The 22,110-nt window shown below is 45.9% G+C and overlaps 1 protein-coding gene and 2 long non-coding RNA genes across 6 annotated transcripts in view; 1 reads left to right on the top strand and 2 right to left on the bottom strand.

Annotated features, from left to right (window-relative positions):
- Positions 1 to 352: 352 nt before the first annotated feature.
- On the bottom strand, positions 353 to 2,988 carry LOC123582631. The gene is made up of 4 exons (XR_006704495.1): positions 2,282 to 2,988; positions 1,968 to 2,031; positions 837 to 927; positions 353 to 466 (listed from the first exon to the last, which is right to left on the bottom strand). It is a non-coding gene; the product is annotated as an uncharacterized LOC123582631 (long non-coding RNA).
- A 951-nt stretch (positions 2,989 to 3,939) lies between these two features.
- Positions 3,940 to 8,495, bottom strand: LOC123585289. The gene is made up of 2 exons (XR_006706040.1): positions 7,164 to 8,495; positions 3,940 to 4,042 (listed from the first exon to the last, which is right to left on the bottom strand). It is a non-coding gene; the product is annotated as an uncharacterized LOC123585289 (long non-coding RNA).
- A 5,834-nt stretch (positions 8,496 to 14,329) lies between these two features.
- ACSL1 (acyl-CoA synthetase long chain family member 1) overlaps positions 14,330 to 22,110 on the top strand; it is a 72,647-nt gene continuing 64,866 nt past the window's right edge. For 2 of the 4 annotated variants that reach the window (XM_045453188.1, XM_045453191.1), the window contains exon 1: positions 14,330 to 14,437. The gene's annotated coding sequence lies outside the window, so the exon portion shown is untranslated. Of the gene's footprint in view, positions 14,438 to 14,839; positions 15,076 to 17,007; positions 17,032 to 22,110 lie in introns of those variants that run through there. The other 2 variants (XM_045453180.1, XM_045453214.1) reach the window with 2 other exon arrangements.

Here is a 22,110-nt window from a genome sequence, read left to right as displayed (position 1 = left end):
CTTGGGAGTCCAAAGTTGCAGATAGATTTTCAACTGTGTAAGGAGGTCAGCACCCCTAGGCCCCGCATTGTTCAGGGGTCCACTGTGTTTTTGTCATCAGACTAAATCATCCAATTGTATTTCTACTACTTGAACTTTATATGAAGTCTTTAATCAGCAGATATTTAATATCTATTCTCTACACTGAAAAATTGTTTACAAATTCTGTTTATGAAACAGGAGATGCCCTTAAAGTCGGGATTCAATATTTCACTTTTTATTAGTGCTCATTGTGTTTACTATGGCATTAAACAAACAGCAAGTGCCTGATTAAAAAAAAAGAAAAAAGAAAAAGATAGCTTGTAACATTTCCTGTATTTCAATGGTTTATTTTCTTGTTACTTTGGCATTATATTCTGACATCATTGAAAGCAGGATGGTGTTTTGTTTACTGCTGCATCAACAATTCCCAGGACAGGGCTGCTACCTGTTAAAAAGAAAAAGAATCAAAGAATGTGATGGATGGATGCATGGATGGTGGATGGATGCATGCATGGATGGATAGGTGCATGGATGGAAGGATGGACAAATGGATAGAGGGACAAATTGATAGATGCATGACACAGAACAACAGAGATTTCTTCCAGTCTAGGGCAAAAGAAATTTCCTGAATGAACTGGTATTTGAGCTGACCTTAAAGACTAAGGAAGCTTTAGATGTGTGGGATGATAAGGGCAAACCCAGGCAAAGCAAACACGTTAAACAACAGCCTGGTGGATCAGAAGAGTTTGATGAAAGTTGGCAAGACGTGAAGTGCTAGACAATAAGGTTGATGACTAAAAATGTGTTTGACATACTTGTGAGTCCATTGGAAACATTTTAAGCTCCTTGAAGGCATAGCCAGTTCATGGGTGTGTTTCCAGAGCTTAGCCCAGTGCCTGTCACACACTGAAATAATGGAATAAAAAAACAAGTCATGGAGGAAAGTTGGCTCTTGGACACTTCTCTGAAGTCACCTACTGAGACCTTTTTCCTGGCTTACTCCATTACACCATATTGAATGCCTTGGTCTTTCTTAAACATAACTTAGAGCCTTTACAATTGCTCTTTCCTTTACCTGAATCTCTTCTTACTCTGCTCTGCCCCACTGACCTCCTGCTCTCCTTTAAACAAACCACCCTGACACCTTTGCAGTTGCCATTTATTTGATCACTCTGCCGGGAAAATTCTTCCCACCCATCTTCACGGGACTTGATCCCTCCTTCATTTAAATCTCTCCTAAAAGTCTCTTTCGCTTCCTTGAGAAGCCCTCCCTGCCAGCCCATGTAAGGAGTGCCTTTCTCCTGTCACTTTCAATCCCCCAACTTTTATTTTTCTATTGTTTCCTTTTTCTTGCTAGCACATAGCACCACCTTCTATTATTAGAGAGTTGTGTCTAATCTCCACCTGGTTAGGATGTCAGCTCTTTTTTTTTAGGTTTATTTTTATTTGAGAGATAGAGAGCAAGTGGGGGGAGGAGCAGAGAGAGAGGAAGACAGAATCTCAAACAGGCTCCACGCTGTCAGTGCAGAGCCCAATGAGGGGCTCAGACTCACAAACTGTGAGATCATGAGATCATTAAGAGTTGGATATTTTTTTTAACGTTTATTTTTGAGAAGAGAGAGACAGAGCATGAGTGGGGGAGGGGAGAGAAAGAGGGAGACCCAGAATCTGAAACAGGCTCCAGGCTCTGAGCTGTCAGCACAGAGCCCAACACGGGGCTCGAACTCATGGACCGCGAGATCATGACCTGGGCCGAAGTTGGATGCTTAACAAACTAAGCCACCCAGGTTCCCCTAGGGTGTAAGTTCTTATTCCAAAAATTTCCCATAGTGGTGGAGGATTTTCTTATTCTCTGCTATTTCCCTGAAGCCTAGAACAGTGCTTGACATAGGAAGCACTCCATAAATATCTGTTGAATAAATAAATAAGTAGTTCAAATACCTTACCCTGGAATTGAAAGCCTTTTATACTCGTACTCCAATCTTCCTTTGGGGCGACTAAGTCCTAGAACTTCAAAGGTAAAATGGACTACATTAAGATGATCTTATCCATTCAAAGCATCTTAAAGATGAGAATAGTGAGGCCTAAACACAGAAAGCATAAGCTAGAGGCCAAATCATACAGTAAATTGGTGAAAGGGCCAGAATTAGAAACTTGATCTCCCATGGCCTACCAGGCTTAACCCTGACCCACACCAGTTCCTGCCATCTGCCCTCCATCAGGGATCAGAGTGAGCTTCGAAAATGCAAGCGTGACTCACCTCTACTTGACGCTGTTCAGGGCCTCTCCATCTCTCAGTCCAATCAGCTGTGCTCGCTGAGAGCAGCTGCCATGTTGGACCCACGTCCTTGTTGTGTTCCCAATGAATCTCACTCAGTGCTGTTTCACACATCTCTACCTCCATACACGCTCACTTGTGTCTGGACCTGTTATCGTCTGCCTTGATGATTCTTACCCATTTATCCTTCAAAACTTTATTTAAGGGGCTATTCCGCCATGAGGCCTACCATTATACCATCCCCCCAAGTCTCTGAGAAATAACTAATTCCTCTCCTCTACATTAATTCTAATTCTAGTCCTTGCTTCTGTCACTACAAATGTTATAACCGAATTGTCCCCTTCCATGGGGTTACAGAAGGTAGTGGACATTTGTCATTTTTACTGTGCGATGTTCAACCCTCCTTCTGTTTGGGAGCAGGAGTGTCACATGACCTGGTCTGTGACTACAGGTGACAAAGCAGAGAGATCCTCTTTCTCTCTCTATCCCTGGCAGCCTGGGCCCAGGCACTTGGCCAGAGTCTGGCAACCAGAAGCCCATCCTACAATTTGGACTCTTGAGTGAGTATAACAGACACAAAGGGAGGGCTGGGATCCCCTCATGGCAGGGACTGCGGCTGTGGTGGTGGCATTCTGACGAGACTAATCTTGCTAGAAGATGGCTCTGCTTCTTCCAGCTTCTCAGCCTAGGTACCAGGTCAATGTCCTGTGAGTTCTTTCCAGCGTCCCGTATCTATTCACATCAGTCATGATTGGTTTTTGTTGCTTACAGCCAAGGAACCAGCTGTTTGGCACAGGGCGGGTGTGTAAATCCCCCCAGGCTCTCCCAGAAGTAGTAGTGTAAAGATTACACACTTCTGCAGCAGATTGACAGGGTTATTTTTTTTTTTTTTTAATGTTTATTTATTTTTGAGAGAGACGGAGACAGAATGCGAGTGGGTTTGAAGCAGGCTGCAGGCTCTGAGCTGTCAGCACAGAGCCTGACACGGGGCTCGAACTCAAGAGCTGTGAGATCATGACCCGAGCCGAAGCCGGACGCTCAACCGACTGAGCCACCCAGGCGCCCCTAAGATTGCCAGGGTTTGAATCCTGACTTCCGCACTCAGCAGCCATGTGGCTTCAGGTCAGTAGCTTGACGTCTCTAACCCACAACTTCCATAAAATGGGGAGAAAATCTCATGGCAGAATTAAATACAAAGTTCAATAAATATCAGCAACTAGTATCATGTATCCATGTATATTGACACAGGGAGCTCAATCTTTCTCTAAGACAGCCTCTCTCCTCCAACCCTATTCTTTCTGACTTATCTATTTCTTGTCACCTGAATATGTTTTGGACACTTGGCTGCCTCATCTAAAGGACCTAGCACCTACTCCATCTGTCTAAATCCTAACCATCCTTCAAGGCCCCTTCAGTGGCTCCAATTGACCCCCCCCCCCCCCCCGCCACCATGAGCTTGCCACCTCTTCGTTCCCATAGCACTCTTTCCCTATGCTATTTATGATAGATTGGATTCTTGGTCCCTATGATTCGCAGCCCTTTCTTGTGGAAGGATTACACATCACCCTCATAACTTGACGGGGCCACTAAAATGTGAGAAGTGACATGTGTCCCATCCAAGCGGAGCTTTGAGAGTGATCTTGTAGCTCTCCCATTGCACTTTATTCTCTGTCATAAGAGTGGCATCTCCTTAGAGAGAGGCTGTCCCTCCAACCTGGGTCCTGGAAAGACGACACAGTCGATCTTTAGTTCAGCCATCAAGAGAATGAAAAATAAACCTTTGTTATCGGCCACTGATTTAAAGTTGACATTACTGTAGCAAAACCTAACATAAGCTGACTAAGGCACCACTCATTTACAGTTTTCATGTGCTATTTGGTATTATTATTTATCTTTAAATAAATATATCCTGTGTTCCCAAGGTGTTTTCCAACACCAGCAGCCAATTTTCTGCTGACATCCAACTGGGTGCCCGACAATTCAATCCAATCTGTAACCTAGCATTAGCACAGACCCCACAGGGTAAGGGCTCAGTCCCAAAAAGGCTGCCTTCCTTCTTCAGATGTCACTTGCAAGTAGTAAGGCCCCACCCTTATGTCTAATTTGGCTACAAACTGGGGTTCCCGTGACCCACTTCTCAGGTTCCATAATCTGCTAGAACCATTCATAGATTTCAGGGAAACACACTTACTGGTTTACTCGAAAGGATATTATAAAGGATAAAAAATAAGCAGCCAGATGAGGAGGTACATAGAGCAAGGTCCAGGAAGGTCCTGAGTGCAGGACTGTCTATCTGTGTGGGGCTGGAATATGCCACCCTCCGGGCACGTGAATGCATCTACTAACCCAGAAGCTCATCAAATTTCTTCTTTTCGGAGGTTTTCTAGAAACTTAATCTCCAGCTGCTCCTTCCTGGAACTCAATGAGTGAGGCTGGAAGATCAACCCTATTCTGAGGCTAACATAAATCTCCTAGCTAGCATAAAACAAAAGGGACGCTCTAAAACTAAAGGGACTCACTTTGAGTAACAAAAGACACTGAGCACTCAGGAAATTCCAAGGATTTTAGGGACTCCATGCCAGGAATTAAGGGCAAAGACCAAATATATTCTTTATCATATCATCTTTGGAATCAGAGGCACCTGGTTCACTCAGTCAGTTAAGCGTCTGACTTTGGCTCCAGTCGTGATCTCTTGGTTTGTGAGTTTAAAGCCCAGCATTGGGCTCTGTGCTGACAGCTCAGAGCCTGGAGCCTGCTTTGGATTCTGTGTCTCCCTCTCTCTCTCTGCCCTTCCCCCACCTCAAAAATAAATAAACATTAAAAAAAAAAAAAAAAAAAAAAAAACCCAGAACCTTTGGAAACAGAAATCATGGCTTACACCCACAACAGTTCCCAGCCCCAGACGGTGCAAAATAGTAGCTGCCCAGTAAATGTGAGTGGATGGTAAGGATGATTTTCAATAAACTTGAAAAAGAGACAAATTAAAGCAGACCTGTTCACCCAAAGTTGAGACTAGACCACCATGCTATTTTTTTTAACACGAAAAGTGTAGAAGCTTAATAGCATGGGGGTATCTCAATAGGAACAACACCCAGGAGACAGAGATTTCAGAAATTTAGTTATTTGACTTCAGTAACCTCCCCAGATTATTAGCAAAAAGCCATGGGCTTGGGAAAATGGGAGCTTGGTAAATTCTGGCAAATCGATTGACCTGAAGAAGACCGCATGAGAACAGAGTCATCTAAATGTCTTCGATAGTGAGTCCAAATGACCAGAAGCCCATATGTATGTGAGCAGCCTGCATTTTAAACTGAAGAAAAGCCTGTCAGATACATACACACACACACACACACACACACACACACACACACACACACACGGATTTTCAGCAATGATACAAAACCAGCCATGTATTCCTATATTTAGACCTAAGACATCTCCTTCAATTCAGACTATGTAAGAATATTCCCGATGGAGACTCTTGGCATTGAATTTAACAAAGTCAAGGACAAGAAGGTATGTCACAGAGGGAGGTGGGCACCAAACAAGGGCCAGACTTTGATCACGTGGCCAAAATACTGGGGCACCAATACCGTGTCTTTGTAGTGAGTTAATTAGGTGAAATATTTTGTGCGAAAAATTTTCAGAGAGGGTATATTCTAGGGATAGATAGGCACTAGGTCATCATGCTGTGAACTGAGGTTCCATTTTATATTCAACTCTACATCCTTCGTGAACAGGTATATATACACACAGACCCACACCTACCTACACACTCCAACACCTACCTCCTCGATAGCACACAGTAAATGCCCAGCAAACGTTTTTAAGTGAATACCTGAAAAGCTGAATTTACGATCAAACGTCAACCCTTTGCTGCCTACATGTGCCAAACTGATAGCACCATGCACTTAAAAATGAAAACATATCTGGAAGCTTGGGATGGGGAAGCGAGGACCAAGGACCTATTATGTGGCGGGCCCCTTACAACCTATTGTTCGTATGTGGAAACTGAGGCTCAGAGAGATAAGTCACATAACTAGCGTTAAGATAAATTTCTAGGCCCAAGTTGGATCTGCTCCTGACCAGGGTGTACCATCAACAAATCAAAATGCAGATCACTTTCTTGTCCCTATAAGTGATCCACTTGACCAGAAATACGTGAGTTGGCTTGTCCCCCAAAGCCAAGCCGACTCAGGCTCTGTACTTACTTCCTTGTTCCTTCTCATTCCAATCAAGGTTGCCTAAGTGGCCCCAGCCAATCAGATATTTTCTGTTTTTCTCTTCCCTGTTCTTTATTATTTATTTTATAAATGCTTCCTGCCTTCTTCTCTGTTTTGCCATTCTTGAATGGGGACTATCGGTTCCATGAAGTGTTAAATAGCTTATTCATATCACTTAAATTCTGTTCTCTCTCTCTTTCTTTTGATTTTAGACAGAGAATCACACTCAGTGTGGAGACCCACATGGGGCCGCATCCCACAACCATGAGATCAGGACCTGAGCCAAAATCAAGAGTCGGATGTTTAACTGACCAAGGCACCCAGGTGCCCTTTAAACTGTCTTCTTTAACCATTTTTTAAACACCGGGAAGAGGCAGAGTCCAGCCTTGAACTTAGAGATTTGTATTTTTCTATTCTATCACAGGCTCTTAACCTAGGGAGCCTCGGACACCCGCAGACAGCACACGGGAAGCGTTTATGAGGTACGGATCCATATTTTTCATCAGATTCTCAAGGTGGGCCATGGCCTCCAGAAGGCTAAGGTGTGGGCCTGGGGAGAGCCTGCAGTGGCTGGGCTGGTGCAATGGTCATGAAGGAGCGGCCAGAGCAGAACTGAGGGAGGATGCATGTTGCCCACTCACCCAGTTTCAACACCACTCTGAACGGATGTCCCAACCCCACGGGGGTTACCAGTGTCCTGTTCCCAGAGACATCGGGTGACAAATGATCTGGTCCGAGTCCCATACACTCCTTGTGGTATTTTTAGACACATTCTGTTCACTGAGAGAAACTTCAAATACTGCTGGGTGTCATGGGCCCGCGACATGACTGTTCCTTGGGTGGGGTGGAAGGGTGAGAGAGACCCCAGGGACGGGGGCTGGGCTCCCCCGGGCACTCAAGCTCATGATGAGGGAGCAGCATTGTGACCTCAGAGGAGAGGGAAGCCAGTGAGCTCAGGTTCTAGGAATGGACTAGAAACAACCCCTGATGAATCACATACTCAATCCAATTTTCCTCTAGACTTCTAGCCACAGGCCTTCCTGAGAATAAGTAGAATGGAGATTCGAGACACTTTTTATTTATGTCACAAGGATGAGCAGAGTACTCATTGCTACCACCAGGCACGGTGAGGGGGAGTCTCTGTGTGACGTAGAGGAGAGGAAGGCACATCCTATCTGCGTGTGCATTACACGAACAAGTAATCACAATGAATGTGACAAGTTCTGTGCCAGAAGCATCAGACAGAGCTGTGGGACCACCTCCGGAGGAAACAGCAGTTACACCTTGGAGAAGGAGGAGCAGGGCTATTGGTGGTGACATACCGGTTCCATGGAATAAATGCGCATCAAGTACCAGGCATTGTCTTGGGATGAGGGGAGGAGATGTCTAGACACGCAACGTCTGCTGTCAGGGAGCTCAAAGCCAGGCCCACAGACCTAGAAGCACAGCAATGACAACCTATCACAAACAGGCAGTGCAACTTAAATGGCAGGCTAGCACGACTCTGGGGATAACAAGGTGTGTGTTGTGTGTGTGTGTGTGTGTGTGTGTGTGTCTGCGTATCTGTGTGTGTCTGTGTCCTGGAGAAAGGGATGCCTGAGTCAGGTTTTGGATGATAAATAAGAATTTATAGGGTTGCAGATACAAAAAGCATAGCTACAAACGCTTTCCAAAGAGAATCGTAAGTAATAGCACTTATAGAATATTCACTGGGGGCAAGTACTGTACTAAGTGCTTTGCAGACATTATCTCACACAGCAACTCACCCCCGCCACCCCCTGCTTTTTTTTTTTTTTTTTAACATAATCATCCTTTCTTGGATAAGAGATACACTCAATCCCCAAAAGGCCTACCAGACTCCAGACATATCTATCTGTCCATCTCTATCTAATTTGTCTACCTACTCATCTTTCTATCTTTTATATATTTTTATCTGACTTGATTTGATTTGATTTTGAGAGAAAGAGAGGGCACACGGGGGAGGGGCAGAGAGAGAGGGAGAGAATCCCAAGCAGACGCCATGCTCAATGTGGAGCCCCCGACCGTAAGAACATGACCTGAGGTGAAATCAAGAGCTGGCCACTCAACCAACTGATCCATCCAGGTGACCCTCATCTTCCTATCTTCCCATCTATCTATCTATCCCTCATCTATCTATCTACCATCTACCTATCTCTCCATATCTATCCCAGTGTTTATTCCAGAATCAGATATAGGATTTTATTTTCTTAAGAAATTATGGTTTTCTTCTAAAAAGCAGAAAACACACTTTCAAAAGTTTTGATTTACATATTCCTCTATTAGATCAGCTGAGGGATGACTGAACAAAAAGAGAACACAATGTTTGGAAGGCAGAGGCGGGATTAATATTTAAATACCTTGAAAGGAGACCTTCTCAGTGATATATTTCATCTAGTCACCCCGAACTGTTTAAAGTGACACTCCAGATTTTAGAGCAGAAATTCATGGCTTGTTAGAGCATTAGTGGTTATGAACTGGGAACTTTAGTTCTAGAAACCTTACTGACTCACTGAAGTTTACAGAAGGCTGGAGGGCTCACTGATGGACCTGCCAGGAATGCTCAAAGGTAGAAACTCTTAAGAGAAACAATATAACCACCGCTGTGCATTGAACTGGACAATCATGTATGTTTTCAGATTGACCAATGAACTATTTCCTTGGCTAATACTCCCCAAAGCATGATTTTTTCCTGTGGAAACATGATTTCTTCTGTGAAAACAGAAGGAGCACAGGACTAGAGGAATGGGGAGGGAAAAGGTGTCACGACAATATATTCCTTGGAATGTAGGATATTGGACTTATTTTGGTCACAAGAGTGGAGGGCAGGCTTCCTTCCTCTTTCAGCTCTAATATTTTCAAACTTTATCTGTAACCATTTGCACCTTTTTCTCTCCAGTCCCAGCAAAATGTGTTTTCCACCACTAGAAGCTAATGACTTTAGCTACTTTTCAAAACATTTGCCTCTCATCTCTTAGCTAATGACTTTAGCTACTTTTCAAAATATTTGCCTCTCATCTCTTTTTTTTTTTTTTAATTTTTTTTTTCAACATTTATTTATTTTTGGGACAGACAGAGACCGAGCATGAACGGGGGAGGGGCAGAGAGAGAGGGAGACACAGAATCGGAAACAGGCTCCAGGCTCTGAGCCATCAGCCCAGAGCCTGACGCCGGGCTCGAACTCCCGGACCGCAAGATCGTGACCTGGCTGAAGTCGGACGCTTAACCGACTGCGCCACCCAGGCGCCCCAGCCTCTCATCTCTTTAAACACAGGGTGTCGCTCCACCAACAGAACTATAAATTAAATATTCTTTGATTCTATTTTCACTTTAGCTAATATGTTTCTTCTTTACTTTCTTTTTTTTTTTTTTTAACATTTATTTATTTTTGAGAGACAGAGAGACAGAACCCGAGCAGGGGAGGGGCAGAGAAAGAGGGTGACACAGAATCCCAAGCAGGCTCCAGGCTCTGAGCTGTCCGCACAGAGCCAGACGCGGGACTCGAACTCACTGACCGTGAGATCATGACCTGAGCTGAAGTCAGAGGCTCAACCAACTGAGCCACCCAGGTGCCCCTGTTTCTTCTTTACTTTCTTAAATTGAGATATGGTTGACTTGATCGATATAGAGAACATATATTAGTGTCAGATGTCCAGCAGAATGATTCCATATCTGTATATTGTGAAATGATCACCAAAATAAATCTTTAACATCCACTACTTTTACTATATTTTGTGTAATCTCAGATGCATATTTTTCCAGATTTTAATCTCTCTGGCATCAGGATGTATAGTAGACTTTTTGCAATACGGCCACTGTTGTTCCTCTCCTTGAATCCATGTCCTTGGGTAATCCTTTCCCACATGGAGACTTGACTTAGTCATGTGACTTGCTTCAGCCAATGGAATAGCGGCAAACACAAAGCAAGCCAAAGTTTGAAAAGCAATTGTACACTGGGGCTTATCCCCTTTGCAGAGCTTGGAGCCCTGAGGCCACCATTTTAGGACGGATGAACTGCTTACTGGAGTGGACATGTAGAAGAGAACCAAGGGACCCCAGCAAATATCCTGACATCCAAGTGAGTGAGGCCATTCCTGAGCCATCCAGCCCATATATCCACCAGCTGACTGGCTGCAAGAGAGAGCTCAGGAGAGACCAGCAGGGGAACTACCTGGTTGAACCAGCCCAAGTGCCAAGCCACAAAATCATGAGCTAATAAATGATTGTTTTTTTAAGCCGCTAAATTTTACAGTGATTTGCTATGCAGTAAAAGCTAAGCAGTACACAGTACATCTTCCAGCTGATGATGTCATAATTATAATGGGAAGCAGTTTTTTTCTTTCTCAGGGATACATAAAATAATGGTGCATCTTACAATTGATTGTGACTTAGATCAGATGCAATACAGTATTATATGCACTTGGCAGGTAAGAAAGCTAGGGATCAGAAGGTTTCTTGCCCAAGGTCTGGAACCAGTAAGTTGTGGAATTTGAATCCATGGTGTCTGACTCCAGGCCTTTGCTCTTACCCTGCAAGCACTTCCATCCACCTGGATGGGGGAGTGTCTGGAGAGCTGGTTGGTAGGAAAGCAGAGATAGGTTATGAAGGGCATCTTAGAAGTTCTTGTAAAGAGTTTGATTTTGACAACGAAGAGCTAGTTGAATTGGAAGATTGGAGTACTTATAATTTATTTGACATTGACTGAATACAATATTCCGACCACCTCAAGAAACAGAAAGTCGTGTTGTGGGGCTGCAGGGTAGAGTCTGGAAGGCCTGGAGTTGTCCAACAACTCACCCAGTAGGAAGAGGGGTGTACCCCATGGAAGTTACTGCCTACACAGCTGTGGACTAACTCTCCCTCGTAAAGTTAATGAAGTCAGTGGATCAAGTGCACTTGAACAATAAAAGGGGTGGGGGAGAAGGGAGGACTATGGCTTAATTAGGGCCACTGGAGACCATGTGATAATCAGTAGTTACAGAGCAACATCTGTTTGGTGGAAATATCTCAGATTTCCCAGCAAATCTGAGATTAATGGCATACAGTGCCTGCTCTCTAGGTACTTACACCTCCTGGGGGAAATGGATAAATGCCTAATGTAGATGTAACCTCAAAATAGACTGAGTGACAAGCACCCAGCCATTGATGCCAACCCCTTCTTTAACCATCCACTTACCAAGGTCTGGAATTTAAAGCCCATTGGCCACTAATAACTGATGTGGCTACACTTCAGATGACCATGCTCAAAAGCAGTAGATATAGAAGATCAATCATTGTCACAACTCTGCAGTTGGCAATCACAAGTGGGAGATTTTGAGACAACCTGGTCATTGTCAACCTGTCCCTCAGCATGTCCCAAAAAAGACTTTGACTCTCTTTAGCTTTTCTGGAAGGTTGATCAATCAATTTTAGAGAGCTATAGATTTGGATCTAGCCAGAATTAGCCACAGAAGTTTAATCGAGCCAAAACGGGGCCAAGAATAACTAAGAAGAGAGACTCAAACTTCTATTAGGAATTTTGTTCCACTGCAACATCCCATTTGGCTCCTGTTCGGTTGGCTACAGAAGTGTTTGGGAAAAAAGAAGGTGGAAAAGAGGCTTAAGACTGGATTTCTACTGGGGCACCTGGGTGGCTCAGTAGGTTGAGTGTCCGACTTCAGCTCAGGTCACGATCTTGCTGTCTGTGAGTTCAAGTCCTGCGTCGGGCTCTGTGCTGACAGCTGAGAGCCTGGAGCCTTCTTAGGATTCTGTGTCTCCCTCTCTCTCTCTGTGCCTTGCCCGCTCACACTCTGTCTCTCAAAAATGAATAAATGTTAAAAAAAAAAATTTAAAAAAAAGACTGGGTTTCTGCCTCTCCCGGAGTCACAAAATGGAGCCCCCAACTATGGAGTACAGAACCTTTATTTAATGACAAAACTGAGATCATGGGCTGTCAGTCCCAACAACATCCTTCTGAGGTAGGTCCCATTCTTCCTGTCTTACAGAGGGTGAGCCGGGCCTTGCTGCCCAACTCCAAAGCTTATGTGGCTTAGGTGCTCAACCACCATGCAATATTGCTTACCTTCAAAGTCTTTATCTGGTGGTCACAGGACAACGCCATCAAGTGTGAAACTTTTTGAAATGACAAGGGAGATACGTTTTTTTAAAAAGTGTTAGCACTGAAAGGGACCTGAGAAGTTATTTAGTCTAGTCCTCTTATTTCCAGAGGAGAAACCTGAACTTGCCGCCCTACACCACACAGCAGCTCTACCACAGAGTAGGAATTGAGATGTATTCCCTGGTTGTGTGCCTTTCCTACGCTAGGGCCTTAAATTATCTGCACTAGGGCTAGAAATCAGGGAAGGGCATGCCAGTTAGAAGAAACGTGTCTTAGAGGGGGAAGGGACAGGGAAGACAGTGACAGCTGTCACGTGTTGTGGGGTTGAATTGTGTTCCCTTCTCCCTCAGAAGGAACCAATCGCACCCACGCCTTGATTTTGAAGCTCTTGGCTCTAGAACCGTGAGACAATACATTTCTGTTTAAGCTACCTGGTTTGTGATACCGTGTAATGGCAGGTTACAAACCAATACAGCACAGAACTTGGACGTGCCTATGGAGAGGCGGAAGGACCAGTTAGAGAAGCAAGAGAAAAAAAGAAGAGGCTCAAATGATGAAATCATGGGTGAGGAGAGAGAGATCTGAGCAGAGAAACCAAGGATTAGCCAAGTGGAAAGCAATAAAAACGAAAGTGGAGTACATTTCTAATTTTAGATGGAGAGCCTATGTGTAGAAGGGGATCTTGGAGAACTGAGCGGTTACAGAGGCCACTGGAGTGTGGGTGGCCCTCACCATTGCTGTCCTGGGGTACCTGGCACACTTTGGGAGGTAAGTCCTTGAGATATTAGTTGCTCCAGGGAACCCAATAAGCTTGAGGTGTCCGGGGAGCTCAGGCTCACAAAAACTAAGTATCAGTCCAGTCCAGTGGTTATTATGTGCATATGCTCTGGAAGCAGATTGCGTGAGTTCCAAGAGTACTTTCGCCCTCACTAGCATTCAGCCTCTGTGCCTGAGTTCATTCCAAACGGCCAACGCAGGGATGCAGAACCCCTCAAAACCACAGCCACTGCTGAGCAGGATATACAGGCCCCAAGAACTTGGCAGGTGAATACTGCCCTTGAGCAATATCAAGCCTGCATTCTGCTCTCACTATACCCGGTTTGATTTGTTCAACGTTGCTTCACGACCAGGGCATTGCAGAAGTCCAGACAAGAGTGTTCCCAGCCAAAGACTATGGCGAAACTCCATGTGAAAACCGTGGTGAAATCGGGCTAAAAGGGGTCGTGCATGTGGATGACAAAAAAAAAAAAAGGCAAAGGAAGCCCTCTGGTCACCAGGATCCCGCCCCCGCCCCTGCTCCCGCATTAATCCTTGCCCGCCTAGAAGTCAGCAAGGCAGGCAAATGGGGGAGGAAAATGACAAAGGGCGTCTGCCGGTCCTCATGGCAACGGGACCCCAGGGCTGGTCGGGCTTCTAGGTTGAAGCTCTACAATATACCCTTTGCCCTTCCACAGATTCGCTATGAAATCGAAGGCAGGCGAAGCGACTCTTCCTGAGTTTGCTCGCCGCCTCCCTGCACCCGCCAGCAGGCAGCCCGGCACGCGCGCACCCAGACGGGAGGTGGGCGCGCGTCGGGGGCGGGGCTTGAGAGCGGAGGCAGGGCCTGGGGCCGGGGCGGAGCCAGCGGGGCGAGAGCGGCTGGCGCACCCGCAGCAGCTTGGCTCCGCGGCGGCTGAGGCTGGGGCGCAGCCAGGGCGCAGCGACTACGGCGGCGCCCTTAAATAGCATCCGGAGTCGGCGCTGGGCAGGCAGTGGGCTGAGGTGACAGCCGGCGGCGTAGCGGCCCGGCCAGCCGAGGAGGTGAGTGCTTTTGCCGCCGGGAGCCGCGTTTTTCCCGGCTGCGGCGCCGGTGGTCTCGGCGGAGGCGCTGGGCTGAGGCTGCTCCGCCGGCCCGAGCCCGGGAGGCGACGGCCGCGGCGGAGACGCGTGAGCAGCCCCTCGACTCCCGGGGACGTTCCGCTTTTCCGGCCTCTGCCCCTCGGTTCCCCTTCTCCCGGCAGCGGAGGCCTTCGGGCCGCCAGAGCCCGCCGCCGCTTCCTGTGCCTGAACCGGGGATGCCCGGCCGCCGTTTCCCGCGGGCTGCGCGAGCGCGGGGGCTGGTGCACGGCGGGGTCCGGGTGACGCGCGCCGCGGGACCGGCCTCTGGTTTGTGTGACGGCGGGGACCCGCCCGTCCCGGAAGCCGGACCCCGAGCTTCAGATGCGAGGGATGGTCCAGCGGGGCCGGGGCGCCTGTCCCCGTGACAGGGTTTTTGAGGCGCATTCCGACCGCGCCTGAAAGCGTCGGAGCCGGAACGTCCTGCTACCTCGGCGTGATGGTGGCCCCTGCGCGGAGCGCTTGTAGGAGGGTCGAATGCAGCCTCAAAAGCCGGTTGCTAAAAGGAGAAATTCTCGCGGTGTCTCTGGAGGAGTGCCCATAGCCGTGTTGGAGTCACTGATGTAAGAAGCCTGGTGTTTTTTGAAATTAGGAAGCAGAGATGATACCTATCGTCTTGTAGCCTGGGAAAGTGGTGGTAAAGGACTTGAATGGTCACGTGGACTAGAACCTAGAGACAGACACTTATCAGTGTGTATTTACAATCGCAGATCCCTTCCCCACCCCACCTACTTACAAGGTGATGGAGCTTAATTAAGACCATTGTAGAAGTGCTGTTTGCCTTTTAAAGTTAACAGTTCTGAGCATCTTCTTGATACAGGAGCATCCGAAGTGCCCCCCGACTGTCAGTACCCTTTCTTTTATTTTTTGTCTTTGCTTAACATGAGAAAAACATGAAACGTCATAGTGTCTGACACACATTTCACCTGTGTTTATCTCGGTGTAAACAGTTATTTGCTTAACACAAACAAAAAGTCAATCGAAAGTTTCTGGTTGATTCTGCATTTTCAAGTGGCCATGGCAGGTTCAATGGGCACATTAGTGGACTTGAGGAGGTGGAACTTTTAAAGGAAATCTTGCTTCCCATCAGCATGGAGCCAGTCTTCTGAGATGTTCTTTCTTGCCTTCACTCAACGGGGAGAATCCCTTCCCAGTCTGAAACTTGACTCCTTATTTGTGATAGGTCTGCGTTAAACGAAAGTCTTTCATGAGCTAAGATTCTAGGACTAGGAAAAAATCTTCAAAAGTAGCCAACCTCATACCTCCCTTCCTCCCTTCAAATAGTGTAGGCATATTATAGACCTCTGTTTTATGCATTTACTGTGAACAGAAAAAAACTTTTTTTTTTTTTAAATCACCCTTCCCTCACAATTATAAGCATTTTGACTTATTTCCTTCCTGGCTCTGTTATGCATATTTTGGCAATATTTTCATTATTATTGCAGGCAGCCTGACTAAAAAGAGATCTCTGGGCTTTTTAACTTGGGGTGTTTAAGAGATAGCTAATTGTGACAAGTGCAGGTTGGCACAGGTTTCGGTTTATATCATAGAGGTATTTTCCTAGCTACCTCTCTTTCAGATGAAGTTTGAAATAACTGAAAGCGTGCTCACATGCCACAGGCCTTACTATGTCTTTCGTTTTTGATGTTAGCTGGCTTGTGGAAAATGGTTGTGTTCAGAGGAGGGGCTGGGGAAAGACCAGGATGTTCTGTCATCACAGCTGGGGATTTCTCCTCTCTCCCTTCAAGTTTCACTTTTCTGGAAAGAGCAAGACTATAAGAATACTAGTAATTTCTAGATGTTGAGACTCCATAACCCGAGATGAACATGTATAATTTTTAAGGGCAGTTGCTGAATGTATTGGGCAGGTTTGCCTCATAAAGCATGAGCTCATTATTCTTCTGCACATACCGACTTTCGTCCAAATACTGTTAAGTTAGAATCCATTAATAACGTTTTATGAACAGTATTGTTTGGATGATGCAATGGGATAGACTCTTGTGTTAAAAAATACAGAGGAACTTCCTTTAAGGCAGCTCCAAGCTATTGGTATCCTGTGGCCTTACTTGAAATCTTGGGATTCAAGCCTTTCTCTCTCGCAGGCAGGTTCGTCAGGAGGTAGACTGTAGGTGCACAGTGTTTACTGCAGGTGGTCAGTCCAACTTGGCCGTCAGACAAACCCATCAGGATCATTTGCCTTTGGCGCTCATGCCTAGAGACAAAGTCTCCTTGAACAGAGCTGATCTGAAGCTGCACGTGGTTAGGTTTAATTTTCAACATTGTAGTACTTGAAGGGGCTCTGAGAGCTTTTACAGAAACGCGTTTGGAAAGCGCACAAGCTTGAAAGTGGAGGCAATTTACCAGTGTTTGTGGCTGCAACTCCAAGATTGTCCTTTTATCTCCAATTCCTTACCGAAAATGCCCAGATGACAGCTCAACAGGAATTTCTAGTTTGTGTGAGCCCAAAGTGATACATAATTTGAAAAAATTGACAAGAGGAAGCTATTGCGTAATCGGTGGTATGTTACTTTCTCTGCTTTTTCTTTACATCCTGACGTTTAGAAGTTCTTGGCTGAGTTGTAGACAATGTCGAATTTGGTTTGTTGTAACTTTTGTGCAATTCTGAGGAGAGAATGAAATATGGAGCCTTTCTTGAAACATGGCTGGCTTGGAGGGAGGGCACATTCTTTGGACGAAAGCTTAGGTGTAGGTGAGTGCTCTCTTCCCCTGTGCTGCCTGCCTAGAAGAATGCATTTGGCTGGAGGCACAAAAAAAATCTAAGATTTCAAAACTGGTGGCTCTGTGTAGTACCTGGGCTAATTCTCTTTATGAGGATTTTTCAAGTTTTAAATGAAATTTGAAAGCTATCTAACACCTAATTCAAAACCATTTGCCTCAGAAAACCTACATATGTGTGTGTATGTATATGTGTATAAAATATAAAATTATAAAAAGTTTAGCATGTAAATGTGAAAGAATTTATAATAGGAATATATGCTTTTATAAGAATTATATTAACATAGGAATATTATATATTATATACTTTTTACATTATAACACGAACCTCTGCTTCTAGAAAATTTGGGAACTATAAAAAAAGGTCTTCAAGAGAATAGATGCTATTAACCTTTTTGTGTATTTCCTTTTAGTGTTTTTCTAAACAACTTTTTTTTTTGTACTTTAAGCATATAGTTTTAATTGAAGATAAAAATTTTGATGATTTAAAAAATTTCTTAATGTTTTTAAAAAAATTTTTTTAACTTTTTTTTTTTTTTTGAAAGACAGAGAGAGACAGAGCACGATTGGGGGAGGGGCAGAGAGCGAGGGAGACAGAATCTGAAGCAGGCTCCAGGCTCTGAGCTGTCAGCACAGAGCCTGACGCAGGGCTCGAACTCACAAACCAGATCATGACGTGAGCCACAGTCCAACACTTAACTGACTGAACCACCTAGGCTCTCCTGATAGTTTAATTTTAATCACCTAAGTTATATTGTGAGCATTCTTCCATGTTGTTACCTTCTCCAAAACTAAGTTTTGAGAATGGCTGCATAATGTGGTGTAAGGGATATGTTCCAATTTACTTACCCTTCTCCTACTGTTGGATATTTAAGAACAACTGCGTCAGAACAGTTTGCCAAGCCTCTTTTGTATTTAATGTATCTTTTGGAAAAATTAAGGCGTGTTCTGCTTTAAAACTGTTGGCACTGGCAATGATTTGAAAATTATTTTTGTTAGTGAATGGTTTTAATGAACTTTTGGGTTCATGTGTTCTAGTCCAAAGCTGTCGATTTTTGGATTTCAATGGTCTGGAAAGATAAATGGAAAAAATGAGGGCATCAAAGGAGGAAACGTGCATTGACATTTATACCATTTCCTCTTTCTGGCAGGACTTCTGATAAATGTATTATCTGTCCCTTTGCACAGTTTTGGCGGAGGAAGAAATTGGTACTTTCCCCTCAGGTTGGTTGTGAGAGAAATGTGCATATATCTAAGGCCCAAATACCTCGAACACTGTTTATTCTTTAAATAACCAGAGTAAAGAGAAGGTTGCTACAAAGACTAGTTTCTCCCTCAGGGCTCAGCCGTCAGCTACAAAGCAGGGTCTGTGAGCTGACTGAGGCAGTGGCCACAGCCCGGCAGGGGCAGGCTCAGGACGTGAAAGGTGATGATAACAGCCAACAGTCCAAGGCGCTGTTCTCAGTGCTTCTGATATCGTGTGAATTCAGTTAATCCTCCCTGCAAGGTAGGTCCTGCTATTATCCCTGCTTTACAAAAGATAAACGAATAAGGGCAGAAATGAAGTTGCCCAAACCAGGATTTGGACCTAGGCAAGTCAGACTTCGGGGCCTGAGCTCCTAATTGGTTGGCTCAACTGCCTCCCTAGAGCTTGAAAGGTTCTTAGCCCAGGAGTGTCAGCAAAGTTCCAGGTTACCTAGCTAGTGGCAAGACAGGACAGAAGTGGTTCTTTTTCCGTGTCGTTGTTCCTTGATATCTCCTGGCCTCATTTTTACACTCTGTCTTGTACCACCAGAGCGCTGAAATGACAACAAATTTTGATTCGGCTTGCTTCAGTGAGTGACAAGATCACCTGGTCCAGAGCTATGACTTTCTAGAGAATTAAAGAGTTAAAGGCTTTGCCTGCCCTTCGTCGCATTAAGACTGGTGAACCGTCGAGGTGCACGGTTAATGCATCAAGTGTGTGGCAGGAAGAGAGGGTGTGGCTGGGAACAGGGAGCCACGCTCGGCAGAGATGGTCGAGCCACTCACTTAAGTAAGAGATTGGTCTCACCATGGCACATAGGTTTGCCTCCTGCTGTGCATCTCGGGTTACTTTTACCAAAAATAGACTTTCTCAGCATGTTAGAGACAAGAGAACAGAATTGTGAGTTTTCAGGGTTTGGAGGCACAGTGTTATATCGCCTACTGGATATGGGTGCCTTTTTTCTAGTACAGTTTTAGGCAGAACCCCAAGGTACGGAGTAAAAGCAGGGCTGCTGTGGTTGAAGGGGGCAGGGGCGGGAACCCCAGCTCCCACATATATACTTGCTTCCTGAGTCACCTTTGTCTGCGGCACTTCTAAATATCCCAGGCTCCCTGAACATCGAAATAGCATAACTTGCTCCCTTGCAGACACAGTAATCGTTGTGAAGGTCATGGGTGATTTAGCCCAGGTTACACAACCTGTGTTCCCCTCTGGCCATGATACCCACCCAGTGGAGTTTGTTCCTGGGCCCCGGGCCTGTTCGGAGAATGACCAGATCTCAGTGTACTTGTTGTTTTGTGCCCTACAGTCGACCTATCTTCACTTACTCTGTACAGTATTGCACAACATACACCAATTTTTCCTCAACGTCACTGCCCAAACCACAGCCTGTCACCTCTCTGGTTGAGACAGTAGAGACCCCTCGTTGAAAAAAGAGGGAGAGAATGATGACTTTCCTTAATGAAGAACTCTCTGATTGAATCCCTCCTCTGCCCAGAAGCCTTCCGGGGCTCCCTCTATATGGTCCCAAGTCTTTATTTAGCTTGGCTCTTGGGAGCTTCTAGAGTCTGGTTCCAACCTGCTGTTTCCTGTGCCTGTCCCAAACCACCCACATCCCGGGACTTTTGGAAAGCAGACTCTGAGAGCACGGGATTGCACCAAGGTCTCTGCATCCCAAGATTCTATCCGTGAGCTCTCTCTTTGGCGTGAGTGGCCTTCCCATGTCCTGGAAGGGCCTCATGGACCCTGTGCATTTACTGTGACCTGTCTGCAATGACATTCCTCATTCAAGCCTCCTTCCTCGTGGACCTGCTCCTCAGAGACTCTGGATCCCTCACTGGAACCCTAGGCTAACGTTCAGCTGGCTGAGATGTGCCAGCAGCCGCAGTGGTGGTTAAAATGCTGAAATTTTCCCATATTGGTTAGGAATAGCTGCTACTCCAAGTGCCCCCACCCCTAATTCAGATTCTGAAGGGTTGGTGCCTGGTCCATCCAAGGATCTCCTGAACCCATTCTGGGGCAGTGGCCTACTTCTTTCTGGATCGGTTGATACCTGGCTGCACTGGTTATTCGTGTTATGAATAGCACCCCCCCCCCCTCCTTCATTTGCCTTTTCATGTGAGCATATCTTGCTTCCTCATATAGACTCCCCAGCCGCATTCTAAGCTCTGGGCATGTAGGAGACCTAATCATTATCTTTTGCATGTTTTCAGCAGCACTTAACGTGGCACCTTAACTGCTAGTAAGCACTTAATATTGTCTGATGTCCAGTTGAGACCAGGAGACATTCACACAGTCAGGTGTCCTGTAGAAGGGGATCGCTGACAAGAATATACATTTCAGTGTTCCAAATTTGTAAATTATGATGCTGCGCAAAACTGAGATCTTGCAGCAAAGATCAAGGTATCGAAAATCACTAGACCAAGCCTGTGCTTTCGTTGGGTTGATCTTAGTGTTTAGGAGTACAGCCGTGGTGTCTCTTTTAGGGTACTTTCAGAGAAGTTTCAACAGCAGGTGGTTGTAGGCTTTGCGGGATGTGGCAGGGAAGCAGATCAGTGTCAAGTTCTAGATAATCTTACATAACTGTACCGTCGTCTTCATTTACCTGGTATTCCTCCTTAAAATCATACCTTGTTTCTGTGCTACTAGTGAAATGGTCAAATAGCTGTTTGTTCCTTCTGTAGGACAATTACCCGCGTTGTTCCTCAGGCACGCTTCCAAGGTGCCCCAGAATGTGGGGCTGGCAGGGAACTTGCCTGTCAAGCAGTCCAACCAACCACCTCATGGGAGGACGGAACCGAGATTCAGAGAGGTGTGGTTGAGAGCCCAGAGACAGGCTAGACTCTGAAGACAGAGCCAGCCTGTGCTGCCCTCTTCGGACAGGAATCAGAGATGAGCGCCACTGAGGCTGGCACCCCTCTAAAGTGTAGGCAGACTGAACATCCCTGGCCCGTGAGGCAGGGGCTGAAGCTTTGGGCTGCCGTGGCCCCGCGACCTTGATTCTCCTTCCTCCAGACCAGCTGGCCCAGCCCCCTCGGGCTCTCAGGCTTGGGCCAGGTGACTTCACTGGCAGTGTCCTGCCCGCTCCAACTCCTTTCCCTCACGGAGCTGTTGATTACCTCTGTCTCCCTCTTAGACGGAAAGTCTGTGTGCAAGCACTATTACACTGCCCCCTAGCGGCGGCAAGCTTTTCGGGGGGGGGGGGTGCTCCAGTTCTTGTTTTTAATGTTTATTTATTTTGAGAGAGACAGAGAGAATGAGTGGGAGAGGGGCAGAGAGAGAGGGAGAGAGAGAATCCCAGGCAGGCTCCATGCTCAGCGTGGAGTCCAACTCAGGGCTCGATCTCACGAACTGAGAGATCAGGACCTGAGCCAATCGCAAGACTCAGACACTTAACTGACTAAGCCACCCAGGCACCCCTGCAATTAGCATTTTTATTTGTTGCCTCCCAGAGTCAAGAACTGACAGAGACTCTAGCCAGGCAGGTGCCCAGAGAAGCTGCAAGAACTGCTCAGCCGTCCCAAAATGGGGCCCATGTGCCCCGTGGCGGAGGTAGGCCATCCAGGGTGCAGGGTGGGTATATTAGAACTACTACAGATACTCATTCTTTAGCTTA

This window comes from Leopardus geoffroyi, chromosome B1 (genome assembly GCF_018350155.1).
Source record: "Leopardus geoffroyi isolate Oge1 chromosome B1, O.geoffroyi_Oge1_pat1.0, whole genome shotgun sequence".
In the NCBI taxonomy this organism is placed as follows: Eukaryota; Metazoa; Chordata; class Mammalia; order Carnivora; family Felidae; genus Leopardus; species Leopardus geoffroyi.
This window is presented reverse-complemented; position numbering and strand designations above follow the sequence as displayed.